Below are 12,298 nucleotides of genomic sequence, written 5' to 3'. Positions count from 1 at the left end.
CTCATTCTCGACCTCATATAAGCCACCAAAATTAGAAACATACCTTGATAGCTGATAGAACGTCAAAGCATATTCCTTTACAGATATTCTCCCCTGTTTGAGGTTCAAAAACCCCTCCATCATGGCTTCTCTCTATTATTAAAGAAAGAACCGATCTAAAATGGTATTAAAAAGGCCTCCCATGATCCTTCCACTTCTATATCACCTCTATTCCTATCCCACTTCTTATACTACTAATAAGTAATATCCTTGAGATTATAAGCTACAAAGTTAACCCCCTCTACATTAGAATCCTACATCACTTGAAAGATATTTTATATCTCATCCAAGAAGCCTTATGGGTCCTCCTCCACCTTCACTAAAGTAAAAGTTGGAGGACCCATCTTCATAAATTGACCAACCCTTGTGGCCTCAGTAGACAAAGAACTATCCATACCCCGCGCAGGCTAAGAAGCAACCAATTGGGCAATAATATGGATAGACTGATGAAATTTTATATTTGGCATAATGTCCGAAGGGACCCAAGGAGAACTAGCTGATATAGAAGGAACTCCAGTACCATCAAGAATAGGACCATGAAATCGAAGATGTACTATAGACGTAGGACATACCCCTTAAGAATTATCCCCAGATGGGATGGAAGAATTTCTTTGTGTTCTAGATCTAGGAGGCATGATATAAAAAATGAACAAACAAGGATTAGAGAAGATTCCATGATTGATAACTCAAACTTGAAAATAGAATACAAAGAAAGTGAAATATTTCTAAATGTCTTGCAGCCTCTCTTATATGAGTGTGGCACGTTTCACACCCCTAAAAGAGACTCTACTCGACACAACTTTGTGGGCTTCTCAGTTGTCCATGAACCTAGGCTCTGATACCAACTTGACCCGACCCGCCCCCTATTACCCAACCCAACAACCCATATCCATTCTTAGATGGGCTAAATTTTGAACAAATAACAAGGTAACATTATTATTATTACTAAGACTCTAGGATAAGGTCATAATCGTGACTGACCCGATCAATTCCTACCATACCACACCAACCGCCCAACCATTCCAAACCAAACCACAGACTATAAACCAAAGGGAGTACAGAAACATAATATGAAATCAATTCAAAAATGTGGTAGGATAGAACAACCAATAATATCATCACATGATGTGAGCCCACTGGCTTATTCCAATGCCTAGACCGACACCAATATCGATCTCGTCCATACCGACCCCCAGAAGTACCATATAACCTCTATTGAAAAGAGAAAATAAATTTGATTAGGATATGCCCCCAACCATGGCCAAAATCAATATCCAAAATAAAAGAAAAGTTTCTAAATAAATCCATAACATAAAATGATGCCTTTTGAATGGATGTAATCTTACCACTTTAGTCAAAATATTGATACCAAATCCACGTGCTAAACAAGAGAAGAAGAATGGTTAGTTTCTATATAGCATGGGTATACAGCTGCCAGTAGATAGGATTAGTGAATCACCACTAGAACTATTCTTAGGATAAGGATAAAATAATGCAAGCTATAAAACCAAGTGAAGCCATCCATAATGCATGCAATCATACAAATATAAGTTCAAGGAATAGGAATCAAGTTTAGCATGCACTTAAAACTTTTATACTTAGGCTGTGTAGCTTTACCATCCTAACCACCCATGGGTCATTTGGATTCAGCTCCCCTGCTGAATAGGCCCCAATATATGTAGCCGCACTATCAGGAAATATCCCATGGGAGGACTAGTGCATCCCCTAATATAAAATGTGACACACGTACAAAGTCATCAAGACCCCTCATATGTACAAATATGAGTTTCCAGTTTTGGTCCCCCCAAAACTACTACCTTTCACGGCTTAGCTACACACCCCGCGATTAATGCCGAATTAAAACCATGTCCAGACAATTCATTTACCATTTATTAACCAAGTCCAATATTAGTGGTATCGTCATATCACTTCTTACTTACAAGTAATATCCATAGACAAACCATTTAGCTTAAGGGGACCTTAGGTGCCCTTCCAATTACCATATTAAATCCACTTGGGAGACTTTTATATTCTCCACATATATCCTTGAGACTATTTAAACCATTTAAACCATGGATAAATTCTTTATCTAGTTTAAAACATACAAGAGTTTCATTAAAAAAAGTCAATGCAATGAACATATCTTTATAAGCATTTTATCAAACACCTTAAGGGCATAATATAACCAAAACCAATTTCAAAAACCATTAAACCATTACCTTAAAATCCAATTGTCCAAATCCACTATTGATTCATATAAAAACCATAGGATGCCATAAGCAAGAATTTAATATACCCCAAATAATAGTTAGAAACCATAATCATGAAATAGTAAAACCATTAAATCAATTATATAAACCATGCCTTTAGTTGAAATTACAATTAGGGAAGAGAATCATGCCTTAAACAGAAGAATTGATGGAAGGAAATCACCAAGACAAGACCCAAAATAACGCACAAGATGAAACCTTAGCCTTCTTTCCTCAAAAGCTCTTGAGAGAATTATGAGATATTTTGGAATAGTTTCTAAGTGTTAATGACTAGTATAATAGGGTAAATAACCTCCAAAGTTTATTATAATTTATGGGTCCTAGTTAGGGTAAGAAGGAAAATATCAAGAATACCCCCACTTAAATCCCTTAAGAACCCATCATAGGGATACGACTGACCTATACGAGTTGTATCCTCCTATACGATTGCCATCCACCTCTAGTTTTCAAGCCTCAACCCTTGAATCAAATACTATCCAGTATACGACTAATCCAACCAAGTCATAACAACAACATATAATTCATACCCATACCTCATATCCCTGGCAGAATAAAAATACGAGAAGGATCAAATACTGCCCACCATACGAGTCCTTGATATGACTCATACAAAGTCCTACGACACAAACCCCTAAGTTGTACCCATTCTAGTGAAAAAAAATCCCACCCACTAACACTAACCAATATACGATAAGATCATACAACTCATATCGTAGCATACGACTCGTACTCATGAGTCATATTGGGTTCGAAGAACAGATTTCTACGAAATTTTCTAAGGGTCAAAACCCCAGATGTTTCATTGTTCAAGTGAAAAATCATTATTATATGTTTTATCTATTTTCATTTTGACCTGACATCTAAGTCATCTTGCATTGTTTAGAACATTTGTCAGAAATAGAAAATATTTAATATAAAAAACTAGGCCATAAATACTTCAACTATAGCTGGTGCTTCTATTTTTGTATTACTTTTGATTTCTTGTCCAGATCTATTCTATTTGAAATTGAAATCTCAAGTAGTGAAAATATAATTTACTATAAAATCAATGCTTGTTTCAACATCAAAAAAATGTTTAAGAACAATAATATTTAAAGAAAGAAATTCATGATGCAATCATTGATGGATAAAATATAAAAATTTCACTAATGAATTACCTTATTACTTAAGTGAGAACATAAAAGATGTAACAAAATTGATGCTTTATATATACACCTAAATAACAAAGAGAAAGTTTAACATACCTTTAAGCTTTAAGTGTTAACTCAAAAATTTTGTTTTCCGTTCTTGCATGATCTAAAATATATTAAGAGGTGCTTGTTAAGGAACTTGTTAATTATTATGGAGTTAAATTTTTAATAATTCTACATATGAAGGATGCTGGATTATTTAAATAGGGATATAGTGCACATAAAATCTCAAGTAGGTTGAATAAAATTCTTGGGACATAGATTGGACCAAGGACACTAAACTTTTATCTGGCCAAGCAACCACTATTACTAACTCTTCATATGATCCTTTATATTTGGAGGAACATCCTAAGTTAAGAAATGACAATATATGTTATTTAGCTAGGGAATTAATCATTGTCATTATGATAGGTGATATAATCATGTTTACTAGTTTTAGTTTTGGTACACTGCGTTGGACTTCCATCAAAGGTCCAATATTAAGAACTAGAGGGAAGGTTGTATTGTTTCTAAAAAATAATTCACTGCATATGTTGATGTACAATTTGATAAACTAATTCTTTGTGACATAACTTAGGTGGTCTTTTTGATGATGTTCACATATTTACTACTATGTCAGTGAATTGTTCGTAGAAGCCACTGACATGGATGATGTGAATAGGTTACTCAATAACTCATTATTTAATGTTGTATTTAATGGAAGTACTAATTTTCTGTTCATTTTATTCATGAAAAATAATAGGAAATTTACTTAAAAAAATTAAGAATTATATTCAACATTTAAAAGTTTGCTTGAGAAGCTTCTTGATAAAGTAGTTATCGTTGTTCTCACACTCATATAGATATTCATAATGAGAAGTAGCATCTTGGAGAATTGATCTTCTCTATGTTTGGAGGCAACAATCAAAGTGCTTTATTTTATTAGGTATTCCTAGATATTCTTAGAAAGATGCATGACAAGAAAAGTAAGTTGCAAGGACAGGTAAATATTTGACAAAATGTTTATCAAGATGTGACTTTCTATTATGATTATCTATATAAGTTTGTGAACCAATAATAATTATATCATCAAGAAGATTTCCAAGAAAACGTTTAAATATTGAATATGATTCTTAATTTCCTATCATACATTTTTTGAACATATTTCATTAACTAAATAAACATAGAGTTTTTTCTTTCATTGAATATAACCTCAACCAATGAGTTAGTGATTAACCTTTTCAGATCAGCCACGTTGTGGCTTCTAAGTCTAGTTCGCTAACATAGTAGAAGAATCCATGAGCACTATCAGAAAGACTAAGTTAACGCCATAAACGATGGGTTTATCAAATTGTACACCAACTTTTATCAGTGAATTATCTTTGAAAGACAATACAAGCTTTCTTCTAGTCCCAACTATTGGGTTCCTTATAGGAGCCAAGGATGGTGTACTAGAAACAGAACTAATAGCCATAACTCTATCACCGGTCATAAAGACAATGTTTTTTTAATTCCCTTTCTAAAGAGTATACATTGTAACTCTTTTATATTTGGTTGTACCTATAAACATAAAGGAGAACCAATGAGTAAGAATTGATAATGATTCTTCTAGGTGGAGATTTAGTGTCTTTGATCCATTAAGGGGTACTCAAAACTTGCTTCAATGTACTAGAGATTTTATGTACACTATATACCTTGTTTCATTGGTGCAATCTCCTTCACATATAGCCTACCCAAACAAGTATATCTGTATAAAATGAGAAATTTAGCAAAAAGTACATTCACCAACATCTCATACCATATTTTAGATTAAAATTTTTTGAGTTGTCCGCTTAAATCTTAAAGGTATATTTACTAGCTATATATGCTTTAGGTTTATTTATTAAGCATCAATCAACACATTTTTTTTATTTTCACTAAAGTAATTAGAGAAATCGTCTATTGAAAATTTTGTTTCATGTCCATCAATGATTGCAATATGAATATCTTCCTTGAATACAAGAGATTTTTCAGACATCTCGATGTTTAAGTAGGCAAGATTCCCTAGTCCCGAACCTTTTCACTATCTAAGATGTCAATTTCAAATGAAATAGATATTGACATGGGATCGAAATTAATGCAAAAATAGAAGCACAATTATAGTTGAAGCCTCTCCTACCTGGATTTTGATAATAAATAATTTTCTACTTATGATAATGGTTCTAACATCAAAAGGTGAATTAAATTTTAGCTTATATGAAAATGGCTGAAAAATATGTGTGATTTTCCTCTTGACCAAAGATAACCTCATTGACGGAATTGAGAAAGAAACTAGAATCTCCCTTAACATTTTTTTCATTACTTTGCATATGTTCTCTTCTTCTGCCTCTCTTAAGCACATCCATCTAACTATGTTAATTCTATATAATCTTATAAAGTCCACCATTTCATGATAAATAACTAATAAAAGATATTTATTGCAACCATCTTTAAATATGAGTTCTATGGACACTCTAATATAAGTAGAAAACAAGGATTCTTGATCATAAAATCATTTTTATATCTTTGAAATTTTTTTTGTTTTCCATGCTGTCACCACCAAATTTCAATTGATCAATAGTGTTTAACTACTTCTTCTTCTCTAACAAATTCAAGAGTTATTTGTTATTGAATAATAATTTCCTCCGTCTTCTCTATGATTTAATTAAATTACTATATATATATATATATATATATATATATATATATCAATTATTAGATTTTTCACTTTTTCTTATGTTGTTCCTTTGGGTATTTTTAAATATTTCAAATTCTCATCCACACCACTAAAACCATGACGAGCGTGGAGAATTCTTCTCTTATTAATCTCTATTCTGATGACACCCAAGTGTGCAATGGATCTCCACTTTTAGATTCTCCAGCTTTCTTTTCTAGTTTGATCATTTGCTAAGCTTCTTATAAGTGGTTCAGTGCCTACATGGTTCTTCTCATATATGGAAGCTCCTATACTTCGTATGTGTCTATGAGCAAATGAAAATAAGCCAGGTAGTATATACCCTTCCATTGATCTTAAACTTAGTAACAATCCATCAATAGTGTATGGGGAACCCATTAATAATTTTTCATATATTGTAATTTTAATATTACCTAAGATTATTTTAAGGTGTAAGTGTAACCTAAGGCCAAAAAAGTTCAAAATATTTTATGGAAACAAAGTATCAATATCTACCTACTGCAAGAAGAGAACATCTAAGTCAAACGTCTCATTCTTAATCTATGTCCAATACACTTACACGAAGTTATGTAATTCAAACTAAATGAAACTTATGTACAACATTATGTCATTCATTCTCTATGAATCCAGATCCAATGATCAATGTACTCCTGGCTATATTGACTTTTCATGTCTAAATATCTCACACAACTCATATCTAAGATTTACTCTTTTGATACATACCTCTTTTAGTAAGCATCACATACACTATTCCTACCTTTATAAAGGTATCTTATAGCAATTCAACAAACAAATTTTGTGCTAAGAGTTTCATCAAGATAGTGAATTATAGTAGAATTATGCGTACTCTTTACACCTTGATATAGATTTTAAGGATATTATTAATACAAATTGAGAATGGTGATTGAAAAAAGATTCTTGTATTGTCTTTAATATCAAAAAAGAAAAAGTTACATGTGCAGAGGATTCAAAATAACTGGAGCAACTGGCTAGAGGAAGAGCCAGATATAGCTACTAAAGCTATTGATTTTCTTTGGTCAATTCACTCAGGAGAGAGATGCTACTAATTTCTTATTACGAAGGAACATTCTTGAAATTATTAATGATGATCAAAACTTAGATCTATACAAACAACCAGATTTAGAGAAAGTCAGCAGAGTTAATTTTAATTTGAATGGTGGCATCACTAGTGGTCTTGATGGGTTGAAGAGGAGATCTTATTAAAGTTGCGAGTAAATTATTGGTCCATATTACGAGAATTGTTCACAACTTTTATGATTGAAACACTCTCCCTAAGTCAATCACTCATACTAATTTAATGCTCATACTATAGAAGGATCATATTCAAACCCTCTATGATATATGACACTTGAATAACTTTATGAATAAAATCCTTTTTAGGATTGTTCATGATAGACTACAAGCTCTTCTACCTAACTTGATTTCCAAAGATCAATTGGGTTTTATTAAAGATAGAAGTATTATTAAGAATGTAATTCACACTCAAGAGATTGTTATAGATATTAGAAAGAAGGGCAAACCAGCTAATGTAGTCATTAAGGTTGCTATGTGTAAGGTTTCTCAAATGATTTTCTTGATATGATTTTGGGGATGATTTTCAATAGCTAATACTCTATTTTGATTAAAGGGAAACTTCATGGTTTATTCCATTTAACTAGAGGAGTGAAGCAAGGAGATCCTTTATCCCCATGCTTTATTCATTATATCAACAGAGGTTTTATCTAGGGTACTACATGCTTTATATGGTGATGGGAAATTCACTGGTTCTGGGTTACCAAAGTAGAGCACAAATTTGAATCATCTTGCTTAACCAAATGATATTATTCTATATGTATCAGCGCATAAATATTATTTACAAAAAAATACTATCAGCATTAAAGGAGTATAAATCACAATCAGCATAGAGGATTTAGAAGGACAAAGAGGCATTCTATTTACATCAAAATGAAGAATCAAGGATGAGACAATTGATATTAGAGTGTACTAGTTTTTTAGGAGGTCCATTTCATATGAAAGACTTAGGTTATCTTACTAATCATGTGTAATACCCCGCATGTTTCTAAGCTAATAAGTGAATAAGTTTTCCTACGTATGAAACCTCCTATATTATGAGTAGAATTTTAGTGGATGACTTACAATGAATATCCTACTGATAAGATAGCTTTTGATGTCTTAATCATGCTCATATGAGTCGCTTAGAGTGATGCAATCTAAGAGTTTTTGAATCCATCAAGATTTAGTGTTTGATTTTGAAAGGGTCATATTTGAATGAGTATAACTCGATGTTAATTAGGTATTTGGGCTTATTTAGACAAACCAAATTGTAGATAATCGAATTAGCTTTATAACGATATCAATTTCGCCTTAATCCAATACCCGAGCAAAAAGTTATGCCCATTTTCGTGAGAGACAGTAAGGATAGGCGATTGGTTAGGTGCTGCCTGACAAAACATAGGCAATTGGTTAGGCGCCGCCCAACCTAGCTGGAGAAATTACTTGGGCGCAGCCTAAGTCAGTCCCAAGTGCCAAAAATACTACGTTTTGAGTTATTTTAAGAGTAATTAAGTCTTTTAACACTCCTTACACGTCCCTAAAATTAACCCTACAAAATATATATCTTCTAAACATATTACAACCCTATTATCATCTCAAAGCTCATAATCCAAGAGCACTAAAAGAGATAAACAACTAGGGTTTCATAATTAAGCTTGAAGATCCGATTTCAAGGAAATTCCTCCATCAATCATCAAGAATCTTCCTTCTAAGGTATGAATGAGTTGATTCATGGACTCCTTTCATCCATGAAGCTCAAGAGCCATCTTATAAATTATGTATTATGATGTTTATGTTGTTGGTGGTTGATGTTCATGTGGTTGGAGTTTGATGATGACTAAGATGGGATCTTTGTATGTTTTGTGTGAGTATATGGTGGTATTTAACGTATAAATATGTGAAATTAGTGGTTAAATGTTTGAAATCTTGATGAATCCACCTATGCCTAAGATGTGCATGTAAGGTGTTTGTGGAAATACCTAAGGGAATAGAAATCATGCTTTTATGACATAATAAGCCCTAAATGACTATTCCATGTTCTAAGTTTATGTTCAACGTGATCCCCATGCTATTGTCTTGAATTGAAGATGTTATATGAGATGCTCATGATATTGTTTTGATATGGAACGACCATGTTATTGAATTCATGCAAGTATATACATGTTGTGTACATTCCCGATCATGTGATAATTTATTGAGAATCATTCTTATTATGAAATCCTTACTTATGATATTGTGAATTGTAGACTCAAATCTTGTGATAAAGTCATGTCATGTGTGTCGGTTTCCTCCAATCGAGTCCTGGGGGTATTCGTACCCAAAAACTATAGTTGTGTGCCTAGAGCCATGTCATGTTTCACGATATCCGAACTCAATCTATGATTCCATAGACTTCAGTCAGTCATGTGACTCAGGAAAACCTCATAATCTCAGTCAGTTGTCAGATATCAGTAACATTCTGCCAGTCAATGAAATTCAGTAAGATTAAGTCATGTATAGTCAGTTATTCATGTCCAGCCTCTCCAAATGGGAGTAGAGGTTAGCACCGAGTGAACCCAAGGATGGGAACTCACCCGCCAGTTCAGGGTGTGATTCTTAGTAGTCATACTTGTGTTCCAGAACTACGTAGCTAGCCTAGGTTGAGACATCTTAACCCATCAGATTAGGGTTGATAAGGTGGCTTAACCCGCTAGTTTAGGGTTCCCACTATTCTCATTGAGTACTTGCCAGATAAGGGTCAGTCACAGGCTATCCTTACCCGTGGCACGATATTGACACCACTCCAGTAAGGGAAGATATTGGACCCCAGCTTAGCCATAATGGCATACATGGGGCATGTTGGTTAAACACTACCTCCCACAGTTTCAGTATCAGTCTTAGTAAAAGAACTCAGGGCGTTCTTTAGATTTCAGTATATACAGGACTGTCAAATACATTCGTCCATGTTATCAGTTGCAGTATCAGTCATGATAGTTATCAGTAAACTATATATTAGCTTACAGGTCATGCTATCATGTATTCGCGGTCCCAGTTTCTATATATGTGTGTTTGCACTCCTACGTTCATATTAGTTAGTTAGTGTTATTAATGCATAAAACCCTTTATGTTTAGCCTACCTTCCTCGTATACTCAGTACTCTAGTTATACTGATGCATTTGTGCTATGGTGCTTTCTTTTCATGTTACACCATAGGTTTCGAGAAACGATCTCCAGCCCAACAGTAGGGTAGCATTCCAGTTGCAGAGACACAGTGAGTCCTCATTGATTTGAGGACAATATGATTTGATATATTTATTTATTTATTTATTTATTTAGTTCAGTTTGACAGAGTAAGTTGGAGTATGTTCCTTCAACTCCTTATTCAAATAGTTTAGAGGCTTTCAGATTTATGTTCAGATTTACGTTCAGACTTAGTTTTTAGATTGAGTTGTTTTGGGTATTTTCACCCACATGGTTTTATTCAGTTAAACCTTATGGCCTTATAGTTTTATGTATTCTGCATTATTATATCATAATTTGTAGTATACAGGTTCATCTATCAGTCATGGATTAGCTTGTAGTCCTAAAGGGTCATGAGCACCGTGTAGCATTCCGATTCAGCGAATTGGGGTGTTAAAAACTTGGTATCAGAGCCTAAGGTTGAATAGAATCCTAGGAAGTCTGAAAACCGCATCTAGTAGAGTCTTGTACATGGGTGTGTTGCACGCCACATTTATGTACAGGAGGCTATAAGATATTTTAGGAACAGTCCCCTTTCTTCAGTATTCATGTCATGCTAGTGAGCATAATCACAAGATAAACTCTCAGTCTAATCCTTTCTTCTCTTATTCCAGACCATGGCCCCAAAGAGAAAAAACCAGCCAGCTCCTTAACTCAAAGATCCATTGGGCGAACATGTTTCCCATGTGGAGTTTAGAGCCGCATTTACCACACTTGCTCAGTACGTGGCTGCACAGAATGAACGACCACCAGTCATTCTGGCCAATCCAGTGGCCAATCCCAAAGCAGATAGGGTTCAGGACTTCATTCGAATGAACCCTTCATCTTTCCATGGGTCTAAGTCTGATGAGGACTCTCAGGAATTCATTGACCAAGTCCAGAAAGTCATTGACATCATGGGTGTTACGACTATTGAGGTTCAGAGTTAGCTGCCTACCAGTTACAGGATGTTGCTCATGATTGGTACAAATAGTGGAAGCCTGAGAGGTTAGCTGATGTAGGCCCTATTGAGTGGGAGGAATTTGTCACAACCTTCTTAGATAGGTTCTTTCCCCAAGAGCTGAGGGAATCCAAAGGTCTGTAGTTCATCAATCTCAGGCAGGGGAATATGACGGTTAGGGAGTAATCTCTCAGATTTACTCAGCTAGCCAGGTATGCTCCTCATGTGGTTGCAGACAATAGGGATAAGATGAGCAATTTTGTCTCAGGGGTCAATGATAGCATGGTAAATGGGTGTAGGTATGCGATCCTGATCGGTGATATGACCTTAGCCAGACTCATGACCCATGCCCAACAAGTAGAAGAGCAGAAGTTTAAGACTAGGGGGAGGCAGAACAAGAGAGCAAGGTCAAGTAATTTCAACTTTGTTTACCCCAAGTCAGATGGAAGAAACCATTCATAGTTTTGCTCTAAGTCAGTCGTTCTAGCTCCTTCCTATGCCAGTGCTCCAGTGCCAAAGTTCAGAGATGGAAATATAGATAAAGCGCCAGGCTCTAAATCTCAGGGTAGTGTTAGCAGTGCCCGAACGAATCCGCTTTGTCAGACTTATAGTAAGAACCACAAGGGCATTTGCAGAGCCGGTAGTGATGTCAATTTTTGTTGTGGCAAGCCAGGCCATAGGATTAGGGAGTGTCTACAATCAAGTCTTTAGGGTCAGCAAAATCATTCTGTATCTCAGTCTGATCGCTCAAACCAGCAGGGTGCCATTTGCAGTGCTACCAGTGGGCAACTCACAAACAGACTCTATGCTTTTCACTCCCGGCAGGATCAGGAAAATTCTCCTGATGTCATTACTGGTATGTTATAGATTTTCC

The sequence above is a fragment of the Capsicum annuum genome, chromosome 5 (genome assembly GCF_002878395.1).
Source record: "Capsicum annuum cultivar UCD-10X-F1 chromosome 5, UCD10Xv1.1, whole genome shotgun sequence".
Taxonomy (NCBI): Eukaryota; Viridiplantae; Streptophyta; class Magnoliopsida; order Solanales; family Solanaceae; genus Capsicum; species Capsicum annuum.
The sequence above is the reverse complement of the archived record's forward strand: the minus strand, read 5'-3'. Positions refer to the sequence as shown.